Consider the following 21,766-nt stretch of genomic DNA (forward strand, 5'->3'; position numbering starts at 1 on the left):
AAACAGGCTTGATTCTAATGTCCTTTTGTTTACTTTCAAGGAATTAAGCCACCTGGCTCCAGTTTGCCTTCAATGTTTATTACATGAGTATCATCCAGAATGTGAGATCTCCTGCCAGAGGATTTCTCATCGTGCTGAAGACCTACTGAAATAAGTGATAAAGCCTCCTTTGCGTGATAAAGCCTTCTTGTGTGCAGCACCAGGACTGGGAGATTCCCTCCCCAACACTATCAAAGATTTTGTGACTGTGAAAGTTCAGAAATCTCTCCCGGAGACTTGTTTTATCTGGTTAATGTACTGTGGTTATTCTGTGCATTGTGTGTGTATCCTCATTACAATCATAAAAATTTAAAATGCTTCATTAAAATATATCTTGACACAAAAGAACTATTAGAACCATCTAACCTCTATGAAGAGATTGCAGTCTAATGTATGGGATACGTCAAGCTATGAGATGTCCCAGAATACTGATAAGGACAACTGGTCTGGGAAACTCCTTTGAACTCCTTTGCTGTAACTTGTTTCTGAGAACGTATGCAGAGCAGTGAGCTGGCATTCATGTAATCCCTCCTTGGTAAACATCCTCTGAAGCCCGCAGACTTGACAACTGGTGCATATTGGGTCATTTCGGCAGTAACTGGTTTCCTTTCCTGCATGAGTCTACCCCGCTTTTGTGAGGGGGCTATCATTTCTATGGCACTTTACTAAATTAACTGGAGCAAGGGAGCCACCCTTCCAGTCCTGAGTGAGCTCAGCCCTGCAGGCTTGATCTCCACTCATTTCAGGTGGTGGATTCTTAATAACTTAGTGAAATTAAATATGGCAGAGGTGATCTCTCAACAACACCGACTCATGCATGTGCACTCGCACAAACACTCTCCAGTGCGGAGATTAGGCAGATGAAGAATGGTGGGGGGAAAGAGACCGCAGGACAGATGAACTGACCTGACATTGACGAGCTCAGACGTGACAGTCTGTCAAACGCCATGCTGCTCAGCCTAAGCCCTTTGTAAGCGGTATGTTAGCAGCTGTCAGAAGTGAGGGAGAGGAGGATGGGTGGAACGAAGAAGATATTAGAGCCCCTTTTTTAAAGATATCTCTGACACGCATTCAGTAGCCTGGTCCGGGTAGATTTATTTCCGAGCTGGCAGGGTCTTTAAGCAGAGGGTTAAAAAAAAAAACTTTACTTGCTGGTCTGGTCACTGTGATGTCGATGCAGTCGCAGGGCAGCGAGGAAGAAGGAAGAAGCCGGCTCGCAGGCAGCAGCATCTCTCCCGGGGATCTTTTTCAATCACGCACAGGGGGAGCTGAGGAGTTTTAATTTTCCTGCTCCCAGCAGGGGAGGGTGGCGGAGAGGAACTGGCCGTGGGGAGGTGTGCACAAAGCCAGGATCCTGCATCCTACAGGGCCGCGAGCCTCTGGGGTAATTAACACACTCTCCGAAGTAGGACTGGGCCCAGCTCCACAGCTTGCACAGCCTGTCTCCTGATCCCCAGCCTTTCTGCTGAATCAACAACGTTTCCACTCAGTGCTGGGCTCCTGCTCCCATACGCCCTTTCCAGCAGCTGCAGGAAAGCAAAAAAAAAAAACTGAAGTTGGTAAGTTGGCCTTGATTTTTTTTTTAAGATGATAAAAATATGCTCTCCCCATCGGTGGATGCTTTTTGGGATGTTTTCGTCTGCATGTTCCTTCTTTTAGATTAATCAGTTCAGTTAAATTAGAACAGTTCAAGGATAGGATAGGGGCTGCCTTGGCATTTTCATGTGCTCCTATCAGAAGGATCACAAGTGATAGTTCTGCATGGAGGTTTAACGGGAAGGTAGTCCGTAGATGGGGGGCTTATCAGTTTAGCTGATAACTTCTTTATAACTGATAATAGATTAATGGAGCATTTATTGAGTGTTAATAACCTGGTAGTACAGTAACTGGTTCCAAGTAATGACTCAGAAGGTGTATTAACAGAACAGAAGTTGTGAGTTGTTCTAATGTTTTGTTGATCAGCTTTTTTTCATGTTGTACTGACATGAATGGAAAACCACAGTATACATGAGACGTGTTTCTAGGGACATGTCTTCTAGAGGACATGCCTCTATATTATTGTACTACACCTTGTTCTTACCACCATTATACAGAGCAGTTAAAGGCAATGAAAGCCTGTTGAAACGCTGTTAAAACTGTGCTAAGAAGACTGTAAAGCCAGAGTAAATGTGCAACCACGCCAAGGTCTATACAGCTGTCAATCGTACAGTTGCAAACTGTTCATGTGGATGCATTCAATCTGGAATAATATGGAAGATCACTCTGTGCAAGTGAAAATGCAGCTGGCAGGACAGTGCTTGACTTCTCAGACAGAGCGATAGCAGCCATGCTACCTGCCAGGAGCACCGGCGCATACTGCATTGTAGGTTGCAGGGTGCTGTGCCCATCGCCTAGGACAGGCAGTAGGCATTTTAATCTTCTTGGAGAATTAACATCTTTAATCTGCATGATGTCTTACAAGACAAGATTTGGTAGTAGTTGGATGGAGTACCCCTCCGTTAGGACACCCTTATTATACTGTGCAAGATAAAGCACCTAATGCGTTCTAAAGCTGTGGTTTAAGAAGAGCTTACCAGAAGATGGATAAAGCTTGGGTTGATTTAACATCTCCCCTGCAGAACAGTTAAATGAATAGGGGAACCTTTAGACCATCTGTTTGATGTCAGAAATATACAGTTGTATTTGAATGCTGCTTATTTAGTTTTAGAAGCAGTGCAATGTGGACATGATGCATACACAACACCACATCAGGCACAAAACTGGAGCAGATTAGAACACATCAGTATGTGGGTAGCTTGGCCAGGAGCAGCACTGGGAGATTGGAGCTGTTGTAGACAGAAGGCTGCTATTTTCACAGGAGCAGAAGCTTGAGAAAGCTGCAAAAGAGCAACAGAATGATTCTTCTATGCTTCCACAGTCCTTTGTGTAAAGAGCAGCCACGTTCTTGGTCTTAAATGCACTGTTTCTAGTTGTGAACTGGAGGTGATGTTTCACTGTTAATGCTGCGAAAGTTCACTGGGTCGACTTTGTCAGTGTCTGTAACGATGAGACTCGGATCTGTTCATAGTCTTCTCTGTTTAAGATTAAAAAGGTTCAGATTGTTTAGCTTGTCAATGATATATGTCCATACAAGGCCTGGAATGTTAATTATAAGCGTGTATCTGGGAGGGCTGTGCCTGTGTACATCACGTAATATGACTCTTGAACCCATGAAATGGTAATAGACATGTCTCAATATGTGACTGGTGACTGGCTAATGAAATCACTGAGCTGATGCCTACACTGGCTTTGGCACTCTTGAGAGTCCTGTTTGGGTTGTGAACATTTACTGTTTTACTGGCTGGGGCCTGTCAGAGGCAGTGCCTGGGGCCCTTCTCTCTATAAAGACAGGGGTGCAAGAGAAGAGTTCGACTGGAAAGCTGGCTCCTTGGCACTTGTGTCCCATTAATACAACCCACCTTGAGGAGCTTAGGGCCAAGAACGAGTGTGTATCCAACTGGGAGCCCGGAATTAAAGCTCCTATGATTAATTCATCGAGGCCCTCTCCTGAGGAAAGGAAAAAAAAGCTGCACCAGAAATGAGAGTAGTTTTAGAGGGGGGAGGTTCTTTGTAAAAGTGGATTTTAAGTCCTGCTGGAGCAGCACCTCTTGTGTTTTTCCTCGTGGGTCTCCCTGCTCCCCTTCAGTCGTGCTTTTCGCGGGGACCAGCGGTAGCCCCTGCCCCGCACGGCGACCACCCTCTCTTTAACCGCGGTGGGATCGCGCCAGCCTGCTCACTTCTTAACATGCAGTGCTAGTTGGCTTGTTGCCATGGAGATACACCAGAGTATTCATATTGGCGCAGAGAGGGCCTGATGAAATGCCTGAATCTTAAGAGGAATGCTTTCATGCTCCGGGCCTTCTGGCTCGTCCACAGCTAGAAATGTGTTCTCGACATCTGAAAACACTTGTCCTCCTCAAAAAGAAGAGAAAGGAGCCCGGAGCCAAAAAAAGCGGGCTTGTTTTTTTGTTTGTGGGGTAACGTAGGCAGATTGCTGATCCCAGTTTCCAACAGGGATTCCTAACACAGTTAGAAGAAGTCTGGGGGCTCTTACCCTGTTCTCAGCATTTCTCATATTTGGTTTATTTTCTCTTCATTTGTTTTCTATGCTCACTGCAGCTGTAGTTCTCTAAATACTGCATTTACTTGAGTGACCTTTGGGTTGCGACAAATAGAGACCTGTGTAATAAAACAACATCCTTCCTTGAACAGCCTCCCCACTGCTGACAGTTGACAATGCATTTATTAAACAAATAGTGTTTAGGAAGTGCATTATGTTGACAATCGTTTATAGGTTGACTGATGTGTGACTGATCACTAAAAGCTACTGAACCATCTGCACGGTCCCCCCAGCAGGCGGGCCATGTCTGCTGTTAATGGGGGCCGCACATTTCTGTGGGCCGTGTTTTCCAGGTGTCAGCTTCCCATCCACTGGTGCACAATGATCACGCAACAGCCTCAACTGTACACCTGTGGGTGCAGATGTAGTTCTTTACCTTTATTTCAGTGGTTGGAGAGGTGTGTTGATTGTTTTAAGTTCACGCTGCTCAAAATAAGAATCTATATGAACACCCATTGAAAAGACATGAACTCTGAAAGATACAGCCATGCCCCTCTTGAGTGATCACTTGGTTGCTGTCTGCATTATTCAAGGCAGCCTATCTAAGAGATGTACTGTAGACCAGGGAATGAGATGTTCTGCTTCTACAATTGGCAGAGCAATCAGGGAAACCCCCTCTCTAATGGACAGACAGAAAGATTGTGTGCTGGAAAGCAGTGGCCTATCTCCGTCACCATCCTCTAGCATCTGTGGAAACATTTTCAGACCACAGTGGCTATAGCTCAGGGAGATTCAGGACAAAACTAGCCGGTGCCTCAGCAGAATCACTGCAGCTCTGGCTCTGTAAGATCTGCCTGATCGATGGTCGTTCAGGGTTACATTGACAGCTGAGAGGTTAAACATCTGAGGTGACAGCAGTGCTGGATTGTTGTATTCCCTGATGAAGGGTATTTTGTTGTTAAGAGACCTAACAAATGTTAACGTGTGTGGGACATTAGCGGTTATGGTTTTTCAAATCAACCAGTAGGTAGAAATGTGTCGACATCAGGAGGATCTCCTTTAATGCAAGAGCAGCTTTGAGTGAAGGCAATGCAAGATCACACAGTGCGGTGACTGCAGGCAATAAGCATTAAGGTCTTGATGGGGAACACAATTGATAATGCCATTAGTAAGGGCAGCCGCAAGAAATTTGGCATCTAACTGCTGCTGCACAGAAAGAATGGTTGAACATCGATCTAGAACTGCAGTCGAACCCAAGGCTGACTGGGTGTGTGTATCAGTGCTTCCAGGATTGTGTTAACGCTTGGAAGGCTCATAACCAATCTAACTTATAAACGTCGTAATATGACAAAATGCTAATGTCTCTTGATTCTTGACACATTTTTTTATGTTTTCTATGTCTTTTGTTTATATCCTTACAATATTTTATTTTACCTATGGTATTAGACCTGAGGGTTCATACTTCTGCACATCACCATGTCTGCTGGAGAGCTGTGTGTTGTGTGCCTGCAGTTCAAAGTAGTTGCGCTAAGGAATGGAAGCAAACTGGAAATCCTACAGGCTCAGGTTTCTACTAGAGAGCTGAAGGTCCCAAAGGTTGTTGAAGCAGGGATGCTGGGAGAATGCTAGTTTTTCTTTGTGTGGAGAGACGGTGGCGATTCAAACAGGAGGACAGGGGTGGTTGATCAGAATTCAGAGAGCTCGTGACCCTCTGCTTCATCAGAGGAACAGGCTGAGTGCAGCCAGCATCAGATGTTGCTCTGTAGTGAGAAAAGCAGGCTGTGTTAGACAGTGTCCTTGAGCCTGTGGTCCCTGCTACTATAGGCTGGGGTTTTGACTAATCTCAGCGACAGAAGGTTATTGGTACCTTGAAGCAGTTCCATCTCTGCTCTGCTGCATCCCAAAGTAGTTTCAAATGCACAAGTACCGGTGGATTTGGGGGATAGAATGTAAATCTGCACTGCTACGTCTGTGTGATCTAGACTATGTGAAACTGGAGGCCATTCTTCTGTTGAATGGCAGGCAGATAAAACAACCAATGTTCAATGCAAGCTCATGATGTACCGCAATGTACTGCCAACGTGCAGAAGATGAAAGTCCGCATTGAGAAGATTAATCAAACCAAAGGCACAGTTTGCACATTTTACCTGAATGCACTTATGCAGATAATTGATGGCACCCCACCGTCATAATGCCATCTGAAACACAGGAAAGAGGCACATGTTCCCCACTGGGTGTCAGGCAGGTTTGAAAATGCTTCACAGATGAATTAGTCTTTAAATAATAACATTTAAAATCTCTAAGCACCTGCAATTAAATGTTTAGGAAATGACATTATTCGGAAAGAGGTATTGGTATGCTTCCCTAGCAAACTAAAAACGCATTTCTGGAGGGAAATGCAAGAAAGGGTTTTTAAAAGATTTTTTTCTGATATGGTTCATACTGGTCCCACGTTAGTGGTGCGCTGGTGGGAGAAAGTCGTTTCTGATGTCCCATCGTTGTCTTGGCTGAATATGGGCTCACCTGAAATGCGTTCCAAGGTGCTTGTTTTACAAATCAGAAATCACTTTTTAGACAAAGTGTACGGACTTTCCTCACCTGACCTGATACCCAGTTTGGTTTTCCTGGGTTCGCCTCTTAACATGGGGACCCTTTGGCTTTGCTTGATGGACCTGATGAGAAATTGATGTTGCAAAAGTTGCAGACCTAACCAAAGAATCGGCTTTCATTTTGCAGATTTATGTAGTTGGAGCAAAACCCATGCAAAAGAATTTGCAAAGATGCAGCCCTCCAGGGTGTGAGCATTCTCAAGGTGAAAGGGCTCATAATTGGCAGAGTGCAGCTATAATTGGAGTTAAAAACTGGTCATTTCAGCATAAGTGGGGGGCATGTTGGAATGTGAAATCCAAGTCAAGCTTTAAACCATGCTGCCTGTTTGGCCCTCAGGCTGGGTTCGAAGAACATCTTTCCTTTTTCCCTGAGTGTTCCTGATGGAGCTGGATGCCTTGTGTGTTTAGTAAAGCTCACAAGGTGTGGCAAAAGAGCGCGGCTTTTCTCGCCAAAAGCTTCTGATCCAGTTCCTCCGAGTAAAGAGAGACCCCGCCTGTGTCCTGTGCCCCTGCCGTAGGCAGTGTAAGTGTTAGATCCCTGACACTCCAGACAGGCGCACACAGCACTGCAGCGTCTCGCACAGAAAGGCATGTGATCCTTGGGTTTCCTTGCTGCAATGGAATTAAAACTCACTTGCATGCCTTTTGAGAGGGCACGAGTGCCTGACATAGGTAGAAAAGTATAAACCAAAACTGGGAATCTCACGTGAGCTGGCCTCTTGGATGGTTCCCTTTTGGATTCTCTAGTGCAGATGGGGGTGGGAACAGCCTCAAGGTCTTTCAGTACCAGGGGGTGCTGTGGCGCAGAGTGTATGCTAATAGGTAAAGAGCCATTTTGCATTTTCCGAAACAGGAGCGACATACGAGCCAGTGTGTGCGCTCGCTCTCTCTCTCTCTCCTCTCCCCCTGTCTCTTTCCTGGCAGCGCCTTCTCTCGGAGCGCTAAGACAGCGCTGAGCTGTGTGACAGGTCCCCAGAGGCCCTGGACTGAGTCATGTGACTGCAGGAGTACGAAGCTGCTGCCTGTTCCCTGACCCCAGTCATGTAAACACGGCCACACTCCTGCAAGGCGCTGAATGGTCTTGATTATGTACGAACTCCGGGCCTGCTGCCAAGGGGGAAGACCCAGCATAAGGCTTCCCTTGGCGGAGAGCCAGCCCACCATTAATGTGCAGGGGGGGAGTCAGAGATGGAGAAGGACCAGAGAGAGAGAGAGAGAGAGGAAGTGAAGGAGGTGGAAGGAGGGGGAGGTTGCGAGTGCATTGCTTTAACTGGTGGTAATCATGACAGATTTACAATGTAGATAGCTCACACACGACCTTGTGTGATTGCCTTGGCTAATCTTAGCTCAACAGATGATATCAGCATTTATGCAGCTGATGACATGGGCCTATTAAAAATTTAAAGAGCCAGAGAGCTTCGGCGATTCAATATCTTCCTCTCTGGCTGGTTGCAAAAACTGGTGGGCTCGAAAAGGCTAGGATACTGCAGCAAAGGAGAAAATGCTTTATTTTGTTGTTAATCCCGTTTTTGGAAGGTATAGAAAGCAGATGAATTCAAATTGTCTCTGTCCAGTACAAAGAGGCATGAATATTGTGATGCTTTATTATAGGTTTGTGTATTTTGAAACAATTTGTTGCACATATTTTTAGCTTTTTTCGTGCTTTCAGTCTTTTTTTTATGGTGTCAAATTGGTCCCAGCTGTGCTGCATAAAATAAGCATTTAAAATTTCACAGCTGTATGATGAAAACATACACATCTGTACGTGGAGCGCTTATGCAACTGATATTTTTTTTTCCCCATTGCACAGTTTAGGGATCAGGTGAAATGTAGCTCTCCAGGACCACAACTGGTCGTTCCCGAGTTCATCGCTGCAAGAAACAAAACTCACGGCTTTACAAATTGCTGATATAAGTATGCTGGCTGTTTAGGACCAGGGCTGGCCAGCTCTGATGTAGATGATAAGGTGTTTCCATATCGAACCTCAGAGTGTCTTCTAGCAGAGAGGGCATCTTGAACAGAACACTAGTCCCAGAACTGCCTGACCTCTAGAACTTTTTTTTTCCAGATGCTGTATTTTAGCAAGTTAGGGGACGTTCCCCGTCCTGCTTCTCCCGGGACCTGCTAAACACAAGCATGTCCGAAACTGGGCCGCTGTCGTGGTGCTTTCTTCTGGTTCAGCAGCCATTGTCCGGGGGCTCTGCAGGCTTGAGTGGGCAGAGGCTCTCCCCGGGCATGGTGTGAGACTGCCCCCTCCTCCCTGCTCCTCTCCCTCGGCCCCTGCACCTCGCGCCCCGTCTGCGAGCGAAGGCAGAATCCTCCGGCCCCCATCAATAATTCACAGGGTCACATGGGAGAGCTTCGGAAGAGATATAAAAGCCTGGTTATGTTCAAGAGAGCGGGCGGCGAGGGGGGTTAGCGCACGCGTGTGACCGGAGAGAGGGGTTTGGGGACCCACCCCTCGAGCTCCAGGCTCCAGGCTCCGTCCCCAGTGCCGGCGGACTGCAGGCGCCCGCGCGATCAAAGCACAGGCGGCCCTCTGGGGTCCCGGGGGTGACTGAGCCCCTCGTTCTGAAGAAAAATAGCCTGAAGCGATGAAAGAAGAAAGGAGCCAATCGCAGTGTTTTCAGCCCATTTCTTGCCGGACTTGCACTCCTTTTAAGTTGTGAATCTTTTTTTTTTTTTTAAGTGTTCAAGTGCATTGGCCGTACGTATGACAGAGTCATAAGCTTTGCTCTGAGGAATGCAAACATTCCTTGGTTTTTTTCTTTCCAATTCGACTGCAGCATTAATGATGCTAATAATAAAGTAGGCCAACCCATTCTGGATCCTCATGCAGTGTGGGCATACAGTGAAAAGTATTCACCCCCTTTGGACTTTTTCACATTTTATTGTGTTACAGCATGGAACCATGCTGTATTTAACTGAGAAGTTTTGCCCATTCTTGCCCAGGTGAACACTACAGATTGCCTCTCCTTAGACTGTCCTTCGGAGCTACTTTTGAAATATCGATTTTGAGCCATTGTGCGTGGAGCTAAGAAACAAAATGCACATAATCTTAATTTAAAGAAGGGTTTGTGATTTCTGATGTATAATCTGAGAAATACAGATAAATTAAAGGACCGCTTACTTCACCTTTGTCCTCTGGGCTGAGGGGCTGCAGGTTTCTCTGCATTGGCAGGACTTGGGAGTTTCATTATTGTGAGTTTCTGGCAGCAGCCTCACTGCAGTGAGAGAGTTTAAGAGGTGTAGGGAAAAGTGAGGGAATTGGCTGTAATTACAGAGAGTGATAGTTAAGAGTAACACACATTGATAGACTATATATACACTGTAATGCACTGGCATACAGTATGCATTGTTATAATATGTCAGTGCAGTTTGATACAGGTCCAGGATTTTAAAGAGGTGATGAAGACTATGAAATATTGCACAGCTGTGTGATTTTGCAGTCTTCTTTCTAATGTTTTTTTTTCCTAAAGAAAACTACCTCATTTTCTTTGTTACCAAAGTTTTATACTGCATTCTCTGTATTACACTGTCCAATGTGAGTTTGGTAAATATTTGTCGCAGCTTTTTACTGGTCCATAGTTGTTATACAGTGTTGCTGATATTTTTTTTAAGTAACAGCTTTTAGCAGGTGGGTGATTTTTAAGTCTAGCTCAGATTTTTCCAAATGTTATACCGTGTACAATGTCCATGGAGCTTTTCTACTTCTTTATGTATTTATTCATTTGGGTTTTGTGTTTGTACAGAATGGGGATACAGGTTTAAGCTGTGGCTTAAAGGATTTCAGGAAAACATGCATGATAATAGTGTTTCAAAGCAGAGAAATCCTAAACAAAACGGTCACAAATGAAAAAGAAACATGAATCATGACATGATGGTGAAAATCCATGTTGGGTAAATTCCAGAAAAACAGCCCTAAAATGTTTTGCATGGGAAATATTAATCCTCAAATTCAAATGGTGGATTTGAATAACACCAGGAGGCAATGTAGTGAGAAGGTGGCCAAATGACTATGCAGGATAAAACTTTATTTGCCAAATGAGAACTGATATGCCCTGTTTTCCCAACACCTGTGGACAGAAGACCATATGTGAAGAGCCTGAGGATCATGGGATAACATGAATTTCCCATACTCCTCTGCAGGATGCACGTGGTTACAGTATTGTAGGTTCTGCTGTTCGTTTATTTAGGATCAGAAATATTTTTAAGATGATAAATCCCCCCAAATTATGAGGAGACATATCAACAAGTCATCAACATAGATATGTGTTTTTAAAGAAAGTGGTTAAATGAAAGACCAGTTTTTGCAATAGGTGTAGGTATTCTGCCCTCTATCTCCATTACCACAAATATAATGAATAGTTCAAACTGACTTTATTGAAAATGAATTTTGCTAGGTGTTGGCACGGCTTTATTTTCGCCTTGTATTTTTCATCCGTTTTGGCTTCTTTTACTTTTCAAATACAGTCTTCTGAATTCAAAGCTGTATGGTTTGCACAAGCCCAGAGGGAAGTCAGATGGTAATGTCCATGGAGATATTTCAGTGTGTGATTTCTTTGTGCACATAATCTTGGGCGATAAATCCCAGGTAATGAGGTGCAATAGGAAGTCTTTATAGGCCGAGGTGAGATGTGATTGTTAGCTGCAATTCGGCTAAAGTTTTAAGCGGAGGCGGGCTGTTTCACAGACAGAGTAGGGCTAGGTTGCAAAACATGAGATGCCACATACAAGGCAGTGATCTCACTACACTGCTGGGCTCTTAACAGGTCAGGGCACAGACCCTCCTGTTGTTGTCTTTTGGTGTATCTGTTTTTCTCTTGTCTTGCTGCATTTTCTTCCAGAGCTGTTGGGGAAAAAGATCAGTTCTTCCACCCCTGGTCTCCCATAGAGCCAACCGTTCGACGTCATTCTGTGTCAATAGGGCGCTCAGTGTGCATGCTTGAGACAGAGAGAGAGATAGAGGATAAGATGCATTGTTCAACAGTGCAGGTAAAGAAAATCGAGTAGATAGCTGATCCCCGTGTTGCAATCAGGCTTTCAGAACCCCCTTTCTTATCACACCAACTTCAGTCCGATTTTCAAAACATGTTTCCTTCGCAAAGAAAGAAACCACTTCACGGTGAAGGGGGCTGTATGCATCACAGGGCTCACTCGCTGAACCAGATACAGAAGGCACGTCGCCCCCCTCAGAAGTCTAGCCACGTGAAATTCTGCCGCAGAGCAGAGCTGGTCTTCATGCGCGGTGGAGTTATCTTGTGTCTTGAGACTGGCAAGTGGGATCAACTCCCAGCAGGGGCAGGGAGACCTGCTCTTGTCGCGTATACGGTATGTTAGGTATCACAGGCCATTCTGACTAAAGATGTTTCTAAGAGTATTGTTACAGCAGTTCAAATGCATGCTTATTACATCATCACATCACTTTCAATCACACCTTACCCAGTTCAGGGCCCAAGGTGGCCCCTGGCAGCATTCGGCACAAGGCAGGATACATCCTAGACAGGATGCCAGTCCATCATGGGATACAGATACTCTATATGCAGTCATGTTTATAAATAGAAGTTATGAAAGGGATGATTTTTTTGTAACTTTTAAGTAGGATGAATTTGTTTTGCATAATGGAAATGTTCATTTTTACAATTTTCAAAAAGGAATAGTAAAACATACAGATGTTTTCAATAAATATACAGCTCTTACCTGAAGAAGGCTCCACGGCTGAAATGTTGTTTCTTTTCTTCTGGACTAAACCTTTACATGTTCCTTCATAAAATATACATATGCATATGTATTTACAACCCCCTTGGTTAAAAATATTTAGTTTTCTAATTGGCACGGCTGAGCCATGTAGTGTAGCTCTTGTGTTTTTATTTTCAGGCCCTGTCCCTTTGAGTAGGCTCTGGCCTGTGGTGTTAAGGACTAGGTTTGTCTTTGCACTTAAGGGGTCACGAGGTCAGTCCAAGTCCACTGTCGCATTCAACTTATGCCGTGACCTCCAGTTTAAGAACAGGTGCTGCCGAGCTGAAGCAAGGAAGCCTGCTGTCTCAAAGTTCTCTGAGTGCATCTAGCAAAGGCAATGAAACCTTCCTGGAAATTATTAAAATCGATCCTTTAACACAGTGTCAATTTTAGCAGGCTCTTCTCTCTGCATTTGACTTCTATACCTGTTCTGATTATAATAATAATAATTGCTTACACTTATATAGTGCTTTTCTGGACACTCCACTCAAAGTGCTTTACAGGTAATCCCCTCCACCACCACCTGTGTGCAGCCTCACCTGGATGATGCAATGGCAGCCATAGTGTGCCAGAACGGTCCCCACACACCAGCTCTCAGTGGAGAGGAGAGCAGAGTAATGAAGCCAGTTCAGAGATGGGGATTATTAGGAGGCCAAGATTGGTAAGGGCCAATGGGAAATTTGGCAAAGACGCCGGGGTTACACCCCTACTCTTTTCAAGAAACGCCCTGGGATTTTTAATGACCACAGAGAGTCAGGACCTCGGTTTTACGTCTCATCCAAAGGACAGTGCCTGTTTACAGTATAGTGTCCCCGTCACTATACTGGGGCATTAGGACCCACATAGACCACAGGATGAGTGCCCCCTGCTGGCCCCACTAACACCTCTTCCAGCAGCAACCCTAGGTTTTTCCCAGGAGGTCTCCCCTCCAGGTACTGACCAGGCTCACACTGCTGGGCTTCAGTGGGCTGCCAGCTGTGAGTTGCAGGGTGATATGGCTGCTGGAATTATCTCTATAATTTTAGTTATAGAAATTAAACTTCTAACAATTGTAAGAAACAAAATAATTTGTAATAGGTAAGGAGTTTTCAAATACCATCTTTGGAGTTTGTTCCAATAGTAAAACATTTCTGGACCCGGCTCCTTTACACAAGTGACTTAGTTCAGGTCCGTCTTGAGAGGACACCAGTTATAACAGAGTTGTGTATTGCAGATGGGTTCAGTGGTTAGTTTTTTCACAGTCCTGTCCTGAAACGCCAAATTGGTTGTCTGTGGAGTTGTTGTTTTTTTTGAATAGCCCCAGGATATGGGTGATCCTAAGCAGTTTTGTGGAGCAGTGGCTAGAGCTCTGGACTCCTGACCTGCAGGTCATTGACTCTAATCTGCAGTGGTCCTGCTTTTTTTATTTTGTATTGTATTTTTATCACAAGTATTTAATGCAGTTTGGTCCACTAAATGCTGCTTTAGTATGAATAGGAGCTGCAGGCTGTCTACTTGAATTTGTAAATGAGTTTGATCTCATTTGACTTATCTGATTGATATAAAATTCTGATTAGTTGCTTTGGATGAGCCTGCACAGAGCTTCGTGATTGATAACGGTTCGTTCCCTCCTTCTGCCTAGGATTCTGGAGAAGGAGAAGCAGTGAGATGTGGTCAGATGTTGCTTGTCCTGTTTCATAGTTCAGCTGCTCGTTCTTTCTGCTCCTAGTAACAGTTTTAGCTGCTGCATTCTGAATTCACTGAATTCGCTGTAAGGTGTTGAAGGAGTGTTGGGTGCTCCCTGATAGTAGGGCATTGCGGTAGTCTAACCTGCTGTATACAGGAGCATGTATTAACTTCTCTGTGTCTTGAGTGGAGAGAAACTGCCTTAGTTTTGCAATATTTCTTAACTGTAGGAAGCATGTTTTCGATACTGTTTTAACATGAGAGCCTTGTGTCTAATATGACGCCTAGGTTACACGCTGAGTCTTTGAGGCAAATGTTTTCATCCTCCGAGTTAAGTTATAGTAGTCCTAGCAGTATTGTTGCCTCCAAACAACAGAACCCCAGCTTTATCAGAGTTGAGTAACAAAACGTTTTCACACATCCAAGTCTTTACCTCATTTATGCAATTTACTAAAGTGATAATAAACGAGTTGTCGTTAGGTGTAAACAGAATGTATATTTGTTCAGATGTTGTTTGTCCTGTTCGGCTGCAACAGCTTTTAACGAAAGGAGACGAAATTTAGTTTTAACAAACATCTGCTGGCACAGCAGCACACTAGCTTTCCACTTATTTCCCTTGATGTCTTAGAAGAGGGCTTCGGTTTTTTGGTTCATCTTTTTTTTTAGCTGAGCTCTAATCCTCCATATCCTGTCAGAGTGCTGTTTAAACTACACAGCAACCATGTGGCAAAAACCTGTCCGTGTACAAGCGGGGCCTTTTAAGCTCAAATGTGTTGTTGCAACCTGTTTGAGATTTTCATTTAGCTGCTTTCAATGTATTGTGGAATTTCAAAAAGGTATGATTGGCAGGCTGTAAATTCACTTCTGGATAAGTTTACCTGCTTCTAACGCAGCACACTAGAGTCGATATAAGTGCATTTGTTTAGGTGAATATGTTTTTAGTGGCCTTGGCTTTTCAAAATGTTTTTCTGCACGTACAGTTGCACACCTCCTGTGTTCTCATGCCTAATCTCCTGCTGAAAAGACATCGTAGTCGTTCCTTCTTTTGTTTCTGTTACTTCTCAAGGGGTGACTGCAGAGAAATCAGAGGGGCTGCGTTTTGAGGAAAGGGCTCGATCTGTGGAGTGGGCAGTGGGCAGTGTGGACAGCGAGCCGAGGTTTCGGAGAGGTCAGTGTGAAAGGGCGGCACACACTCCCGCAGAGAGGCGAGAGGACGAGCAGCTGCATCTCCACTCTCCGCCGGCCGTGGAGTGTTGGGTCCTACCTCCTACATAGGGATTTTCCCTACGTCCTCCGAATCAGGCAAAGCAAGAAAGGAAAACCATTAATATTTACAGAGCCTTCCATCCTAAACCCATTGAGGTGGTGTGGTACCCTCAATAACAGAGACCCCACAGCGTTCAGACGCGCAGTTCGGGATTATTACAATTCCCCCCCTCCCTCTTTGATTCTGCGAGCTCTTTGCTTTCTCTTTCCCATATTCACATCAAGTTTCTCACAACACCGTAATGCGCTGAATTATACTGCAAAATAGCTCCATTAATGTACATTAATGGAGCTTTCTTGGCCCCCCGCTGTGCCAAAGGATGTCTCATTCCAATTTAACGCATGGCTACTTTTTAGCATAGCTAAGCGGTAATTAAAATGTACACGCTAAATGCCATCCTTTGTCTTGTTGGGCTCTATGCGTTCCTCTATAAATATGCAGATAAAAAACAAAACCGTTGACCAAAAAAAGACTTTCTTGTTCACCTACAATAAGCGAGCAGTTCAATTGGTCAGAGCCCTGCTTTGATTTTTTTTTCTGCCCCTATAAAAATGTGTACAACCATAAATCAAAGTCAGTACAGATCAAGCTTTTTTTTTTTTCTCCTGTCAGGATTCACTGTTGTGGCAGATCTCCCACCAAGCTTCTGTAAGGGCTCTTATTTTCATGCTGTTTGGTGACATTTCCATTTTTTTTTTTTTGCCGTGCCCTGCTCTGGTCTTGAAATTATTCCCAGTGAGTGTCAAACACTTTGTTTGCAGCTGTTGTTCAACATGCTGCCCAGAGCAGCCATTTGCATATTTTGCTTTCGGTTGATGGCGCGTGATGCTTCTGTGCAGCGTATATTTACAATCAACTGGAAGCGCGGTTTGGCCTGGGGTCACCCACAGCCCCAGCTGGGACCGCGTCTCGGCCCCCTTTCAAGGATGATCCCAGTTCGTGGGGGGGGGCGTCCGAGCCTGAGTTTCCCCACTCAGATCCGACACCTTCAGGCGTGCTCCCCTGATGAGGCAGCGCGCTCTCCTCTGCCGGGGTTATTGTAGTGCTCAAGCACTGCTGCTGGAGCAGGAACTTTCAGAAGTGGAAGAGCTGCCTTTGAAAAACAGGGCGAATTTACCAGGCGGCGGGTATCACTGCATAAAAAAAAAGAGTCTTGGTGATAACAAGATCTTTTATATTCCAGTATATCTGCAGATGCACCAGGTTGTGACCAGGGTCACAGTTGTGGATGTGTACCATCAGCAAGAGTCTGTAGACATGAACTGTTACTGCCCGTGTTTGAAGGTTTTAAGTCTTGTGAGTTGATACCCTGATATTCAGGGTAGTTCTGTGGAGAAGAGCTTCTAGGGGAATTAATTTGTAGGGCTAGTGTTATGGTGTTTGTCCTGGAAGGCCCTGTTATAACTTCAAACTTGCCAGTTCCTCAATACAGTCAAATTCCTTTTCAGGAATGCCTGATGTTTTGTTACTGCACGCATTGTAATGTGTTGTGTTCTCCGAAATTGTAAAGATGAAATCGCAGTAGCACTAAAAACAGTTTCATGCTGTGTTATTTCATTGGAGGTGGTTACTTCAGATCTACCTTCAAGCCTTCTGCTATAGGTGGGTTTGCTAATTTGTGTCAGAAAGTTAATTGATTCCTAATATGCTAATATGCTCCTAATATGCTGGTGATTGAAGGAGTGGATTTTTTAAAAAATAAAAAAATATTTTAGCACCATAGTAGCACCTTTATCAAAAATAATAAATTATAATAAAGAATATTGTGCTTGTATTGTTTTTAGTGATAACAAGGTTCATTTAATAATAATTGCTTACACTTAAATAGCACTATTCTGGACACTCCACTCAAAGCCCTTTACAGGTAATGGGGATCCCCTCCACCCCCACCAGTGTGCAGCCCCACCTGGATGATGCGCCAGTCCGCTCCCCACACACCAGCTGATGAAGCCAATTCATAAATGGGGATTATTATTAGTAGGCCATGATTGGTAAAGGCCAATAAGAAATTTGGCACAGAACATAGGACACAAAACATAAATGAGCACATTCAGTTATAATTAACATCTTTTTCTCATATCTTAATTAAAATGAATTTGATCAGCAATAAACACTAATGTCGGCTGCGAAAACAAAAATTAAGAACTGAAAACAAGGGGACTTGCTAATAATCTAATTTTATCTTTTGTGTCTTGGGCAACATCTTTGTATCATGTGTAGTGTTTGAAGGGATTAGAAGTGAGCTCAGCAACATGAGTCATGCCCCAGAGCCTGAAATGACAATCTGGGTGGTATCCTCTGTGCATTGAGTAATTTATTAACATTTGAACTCCTGTTTTTCCACATTTGTGTTGTAGCAATCGCCCTCCTTATTGCTCAGCTTGCACAACTTCTGTGCCCACACAATGGACAGCTTTACTTTTATGTAGCTCTGATAAACACTAGTGCATGTGATCGGATTTTTAACAAAAACAAAGTGTTGCTGTTTTACTCAAGTTAAAAACTATGCATTCTTCCGAGCCACCTGCTGGGCATGGCATGCACTACACCTCATCAGATGGCAGACACATTCCAATGCACATTACCAAAGCCCTCCTCACATTGTTTTGGAATGACTATACTAACGACAGCAGTAGATGTAGATGCTGTATTTATATTGTTTCACAGGCAGTTCTACACCATGATTCTCACTATCTATGAGACTAGCGTGTCTCAATGTTCTGTTTGTTAGAAAGTTTTGTAAAAGACCTCAAGGCGCAAGGCTTGCAATACAAATTGAAGTTATTTTGTTCTGCGCAGTGCTTCCACTTTTATGCATACAATTGTAAATGAAATTCCCTTTAAAGGGGAACTGTACTGCCAGTTTCTCAGACCAGTTATTAAATCTGTCATTAGAAATATATTCCAGATTTTGGAGGTCTTTCCTCCAAAATGCAGTGCTGGAAATTGACTCGTTCTGTAGAATCTTCACAAATGAAGTTCCTGTGGAATATCCAGCTTGTCCATTATAATACAAATCATACATTTCACTCATCTGTCAGGCTGAGAGGAACCTGATCAGAGATCCACAGAGATGCACAGAGTTCGTCGGTACAGATTTTCTGACACTGTTTTTATTATTGTTTGCACCTTGCAAAAAGTTAACATTAAAATCAAATCCTCACTTCTGGGGAAAAAATAATCTAAAGAACACAATAGTGCTACTTAATTTTCCCGATCTTTAAAAAAAAGATGCATGAACAGGATTTTTAAATCGGCATAAACAAAAGACCAAAGAGAATAAATAAATAGGCTCTTTTCTCTGAACAGTATCAGTAACTGGCATTATGCCCTCCGGAGGAAGACTGCCCATCAGCTCTGCCACTATTCATTTCCGCCTAACAAAGACCTCTCTGAGTGAACACGAACTCCGCCACCCCCTCTAGTCCTTGAGACCTCTGCTGTGTGTCTCGTGTGGTAGCATCCTATTAATTTTCCACACTCGGGAAGTCATGATAAACACAACTATTCACAGCTTCCACACACTGATTAGGCATGCTTCAGTGGAGACAACTGTCTCCTTTAGTTCTGCCTGCAAGGACTCCTTTTTTTTTTTTAATTGGTTGGAACTTAAGAGTGAAAAGTTAATTACTGTGAAGTACATGGTAGGTAAGGCCCATCCCTTTTTCCACAGAGTGTGTCACAAGGACCGCATGGCTCCGCCTGTGGGCTTGTTATAGGCCTGTAACTATGGACAGCTCTGTGCCCATCGGCACTGCGCTGAAGGAGCGAGGAAGAGGAAGGACCTGCAGCCCCTCTGCTGTCCTGCTGTCTGAATTATTACGAGTTTAAAAATAGCTGTGAAATGTGACCTGCTTACAAGATGCGTCCAGTAAGAGTTGAGTGTACCTTCTAATTCTGACCCGTGACTCAATAGAAAAAGAGGTTTCTTTAACGGAAATACTTCTGTTTGTTCTTACAAACCCGGTAAACATGGCAAAGTACAACAAGATCAGCAGTCCTAATCAATATGACTATATAGCAGTAAAGAAAGATAATACTTGAACCCAAGATAAAGTATACATTGCCATTTGAAAAGGATTAATGCATAATACAGTCTTTTTCTCAGGCTGTAAAAGAGTTAAATATTCCATGCTGGGCTTTTCTGAACAGCTCTTGCACGGTCTGAAATTCATAGATGTCACAAAATGCAGCACAGTAAAATTACCAGTGTGAGTTTCCTTTAGAGCGTGTCTGCTTTCTCCATCAGAAGAGTTACCTGTCAATAATGGGCTTTGTTTCTCTGGTATGGAGCAACCTTTCTGTGGAAAAACACTGTTAATACATACGGGAGGTGTCATGTTAAGAAAACCTCATTCATTCTTTGTGTTGCTGGCTGTCAGTTGTGGAGGAAAAACAAGCCAAGCAACTTTCCACGTTGCCCTTTAGTTTATCACCATCCACGTCGATTTCTTTCCTCCTGGAGTTTGTGGTGTGTGGCTCCAAGGAGCACCCCAAGAAAAAGGGATGTATTACTGTTTACAAAACCATACAGCGACTTATCTGGGGGCTGACTGGAATGAAAAAAATCTGCCAGCCTGAAGCCCAGAGATGATAACACTGACGCAGGGCCTGGCTGCCGGAGAGCTCGTCTTCCTCCCCCTGCCCTCCGGCTCCAGAGGAGAGGCACGAGAAATTGAGTTTACCAGCGGTCGCCTGCTACCTCATTACATCCTGCTCTGGGAGAGAGGCCTCCTGCCACGCTGCAGCCCGAGTCCAGAGACCCCCTGTTGCTGGCTCAGTGATTACTCGCCAGCAGAGAGGGGCTGTGATCAGTGCGCCACCCGTTTAGCCGAAGAAATGACTGGGCCTGATTGGCCGAGGGGGATGGAGAGGATGGTACCCGGGCCAGCGCTGTTGCTTCTGCCTCATTTAACCTCTGTGGCATGATGCGCCTTCACGTTTACTTGAAGGGAACTTGGCGCAGGGCTCGGCGCCCGTGGGTGCTCCTGTTCTGCCTGCTGGTACGCTCCAGCTCATGTCGCTGTTATTTGTTTTGGAGCTGACGGGGGTCGTGCTCAAAGATTTTTGTTTTGAAAAAAGCATCCGTTGTGTTTCTGCTCGAGGGGAGAAAAAAAAACCCCTCAGGAGAGGCGGGCGGTCACAAAAACGTGGGCGTGACCTTTCGATCCAGATGCGCCGGCAGCAGCTGCTCGAGAGGTAGAAGCCATCCAGATGTTTTCTGATCGGTCATCTTGGCACGGCTGCAGCTCACTAGCTGTGGGTGCTCGGGGGTCTCCGTGAGCTCGGAGGCTCCCTCCCCCAATTCCTCTCACCCAGCCTCTCAAGCCCGGCTCGCCTCAGATCATGAAACGCAGCCGAGCAGCCCCAGAGAATGATTTTCCTTCAATAACCCGGGCCAAGTGGGCTCAGAACATGAGATCATTCAGTGTGGGATTTATTAAGGCCTGCCTGTGGCTATAGTACCCTGAAAATGTCCCATCGCATCTCGGCCCTGCAAAGCAGATGTTACTACTTAACTCTTGAGGAGGTTTGAGATGCCCACACGGGATACCTGTGCCCATTTCTTTTCATCTCCGTCTCGGACCGACGTGAGTTTTTCGTGATTTTAGGGCGTTTGAATATATGTACAGTGCGGGTCATCGTTCATAAATACTTCAAGGGCCCGTCCTCGCTCAGTCATGAGGAAGTGTGCTGCATTTAACCCCGCGTCTTCTGAGCCATCCTCAGAAAATGAGACCTATTTCAAACTGAAAAAAAAGGGATTCTGACAGCAGGGTTGGTGGATGCTCTCTTGCTGATCTACATGTGTAATCAGTGTATAAAAATGACTCTTGCAGTTCCAGTCATATTCTGGCAAATTCCCAACCCGGTGTGCACCTCGTTTTTGGTTTATGATGATTGCCTTACTCTGAACAGAAGACTTCAGTCAAACCACCACTCTCCAATAACTTTTTCGTTAATGCCAAAGCTACAGGACATTTCACTTGTTCCTTTCATTTTCAGCTGTTTTTTTTCCCACTTACATAAACATGGTAAGCAGAAGTGACTTCCTTTGTGAAATACTTGTGAAACACAAGACCAAGTCACTTAAAATACTATGAAGTCATTGTGGTTCTGAAAAACCATCCCTTGTGTGTGTCTGTTGTTTCAATCAGCATAGTGCAATTTCAGAATAAGCTAATGCAACAACAATTAAAACAGTTTGACTGCAGGGTTTATGCTGGTATGCAACAACTAATTGTGCATCGCAACAAATCTACATTGCCAATTTGATACTGTAATAAAAAATAACCGCAAGGTGTGTAAACATTATACCTTGATAGAGTAATAAATAAACCAGGATAT

At 44.4% G+C, this 21,766-nt stretch overlaps 1 long non-coding RNA gene across 4 annotated transcripts in view; it reads left to right on the forward strand.

Annotated features, from left to right (window-relative positions):
* Positions 1 to 21,766, forward strand: part of LOC148641466 (uncharacterized) — a 53,437-nt gene that overhangs the window by 22,871 nt on the left and 8,800 nt on the right. For 3 of the 4 annotated variants that reach the window (XR_015929789.1, XR_015929790.1, XR_015929791.1), the window contains exon 3: positions 15,218 to 15,319. The exons of the other annotated variant lie outside the window; for it this stretch is intronic. This is a non-coding gene — a long non-coding RNA (uncharacterized LOC148641466). The remainder of the gene's footprint in view (positions 1 to 15,217; positions 15,320 to 21,766) is intronic. 4 annotated transcript variants of the gene reach the window in all.

Source organism: Lepisosteus platostomus, chromosome 24, assembly GCF_059453375.1.
Source record: "Lepisosteus platostomus isolate fLepPlt1 chromosome 24, fLepPlt1.hap1, whole genome shotgun sequence".
In the NCBI taxonomy this organism is placed as follows: domain Eukaryota; kingdom Metazoa; phylum Chordata; class Actinopteri; order Semionotiformes; family Lepisosteidae; genus Lepisosteus; species Lepisosteus platostomus.